This window comes from Oncorhynchus kisutch, linkage group LG18, assembly GCF_002021735.2.
Source record: "Oncorhynchus kisutch isolate 150728-3 linkage group LG18, Okis_V2, whole genome shotgun sequence".
NCBI classification, from domain to species: Eukaryota; Metazoa; Chordata; class Actinopteri; order Salmoniformes; family Salmonidae; genus Oncorhynchus; species Oncorhynchus kisutch.
The window spans coordinates 11,024,621-11,027,120 of NC_034191.2; the positions used below are offsets into that span (position 1 = coordinate 11,024,621).

Below are 2,500 nucleotides of genomic sequence, written 5' to 3' on the forward strand. Positions count from 1 at the left end.
AGAGATAGAGACAAACAAACAAGGATACGAAGAGAGATAGAGACAAACAAACAAGGAGTCGAAGAGAGATAGAGACAAACAAACAAGGATACGAAGAGAGATAGAGACAAACAAACAAGGAGTCGAAGAGAGATAGAGACAAACAAACAAGGATACGAAGAGAGATAGAGACAAACAAACAAGGAGTCGAAGAGAGATAGAGACAAACAAACAAGGATACGAAGAGAGATAGAGACAAACAAACAAGGAGTCGAAGAGAGATAGAGACAAACAAACAAGGAGTCGAAGAGAGATCAAATCAAATCAAATCAAATTTATTTATATAGCCCTTCGTACATCAGCTGATATCTCAAAGTGCTGTACAGAAACCCAGCCTAAAACCCCAAACAGCAAGCAATGCAGGTGGAGAAGCACGGTGGCTAGGAAAAACTCCCTAGAAAGGCCAATACCTAGGAAGAAACCTAGAGAGGAACCAGGCTATGTGGGGTGGCCAGTCCTCTTCTGGCTGTGCCGGGTGGAGATTATAACAGAACATGGTCAAGATGTTCAATGTTCATAAATGACCAGCATGGTCGAATAATAATAAGGCAGAACAGTTGAAACTAGAGCAGCAGCACAGTCAGGTGGAAGTTGAAACTGGAGCAGCAGCATGGCCAGGTAGACTGGGGACAGCAAGGAGTCATCATGTCAGGTAGTCCTGGGGCATGGTCCTAGGGCTCAGGTCAGTTGAAACTGGAACAGCAGCATGGCCAGGTGGACTGGGGACAGCAAGGAGTCATCATGTCAGGTAGTCCTGGGGCATGGTCCTAGGGCTCAGGTCCTCCGAGAGAGAGAAAGAAAGAGAGAAGGAGAGAATTAGAGAACGCACACTTAGATTCACACAGGACACCGAATAGGACAGGAGAAGTACTCCAGATATAACAAACTGACCCCAGCCCCCCGACACATAAACTACTGCAGCATAAATACTGGAGGCTGAGACAGGAGGGGTCAGGAGACACTGTGGCCCCATCCGAGGACACCCCCGGACAGGGCCAAACAGGAAGGATATAACCCCACCCACTTTGCCAAAGCACAGCCCCCACACCACTAGAGGGATATCTTCAACCACCAACCTACCATCCTGAGACAAGGCTGAGTATAGCCCACAAAGATCTCCGCCACGGCACAACCCAAGGGGGGGGGGGGGGCGCCAACCCAGACAGGATGACCACAACAGTGAATCAACCCACTCAGGTGACGCACCCCCTCCAGGGACGGCATGAGAGAGCCCCAGCAAGCCAGTGACTCAGCCCCTGTAATAGGGTTAGAGGCAGAGAATCCCAGTGGAAAGAGGGGAACCGGCCAGGCAGAGACAGCAAGGGCGGTTCGTTGCTCCAGAGCCTTTCCGTTCACCTTCCCACTCCTGGGCCAGACTACACTCAATCATATGACCCACTGAAGAGATGAGTCTTCAGTAAAGACTTAAAGGTTGAGACCGAGTTTGCGTCTCTGACATGGGTAGGCAGACCGTTCCATAAAAATGGAGCTCTATAGGAGAAAGCCCTGCCTCCAGCTGTTTGCTTAGAAATTCTAGGGACAATTAGGAGGCCTGCGTCTTGTGACCGTAGCGTACGTATAGGTATGTACGGCAGGACCAAATCAGAGAGATAGGTAGGAGCAAGCCCATGTAATGCTTTGTAGGTTAGCAGTAAAACCTTGAAATCAGCCCTTGCTTTGACAGGAAGCCAGTGTAGAGAGGCTAGCACTGGAGTAATATGATCAAATTTTTTGGTTCTAGTCAGGATTCTAGCAGCCGTATTTAGCACTAACTGAAGTTTATTTAGTGCTTTATCCGGGTAGCCGGAAAATAGAGCATTGCAGTAGTCTAACCTAGAAGTGACAAAAGCATGGATTAATTTTTCTGCATCATTTTTGGACAGAAAGTTTCTGATTTTTGCAATGTTACGTAGATGGAAAAAAGCTGTCCTCGAAATGGTCTTGATATGTTCTTCAAAAGAGAGATCAGGGTCCAGAGTAACGCCGAGGTCCTTCACAGTTTTATTTGAGACGACTGTACAACCATTAAGATTAATTGTCAGATTCAACAGAAGATCTCTTTGTTTCTTGGGACCTAGAACAAGCATCTCTGTTTTGTCCGAGTTTAATAGTAGAAAGTTTGCAGCCATCCACTTCCTTATGTCTGAAACACATGCTTCTAGCGAGGGCAATTTTGGGGCTTCACCATGTTTCATTGAAATGTACAGCTGTGTGTCATCCGCATAGCAGTGAAAGTTTACATTATGTTTTCGAATAACATCCCCAAGAGGTAAAATATATAGTGAAAACAATAGTGGTCCTAAAACGGAACCTTGAGGAACACCGAAATTTACAGTTGATTTGTCAGAGGACAAACCATTCACAGAGACAAACTGATATCTTTCCGACAGATAAGATCTAAACCAGGCCAGAACATGTCCGTGTAGACCAATTTGGGTTTCCAATCTCTCCAAAAGAATGT

General features: G+C 46.3%; 1 protein-coding gene across 1 annotated transcript in view; it reads right to left on the minus strand.

Moving 5' to 3' along the window:
• LOC109909615 (ventricular zone-expressed PH domain-containing protein-like) overlaps window positions 1–2,500 on the minus strand; it is a 231,597-nt gene that overhangs the window by 93,197 nt on the left and 135,900 nt on the right.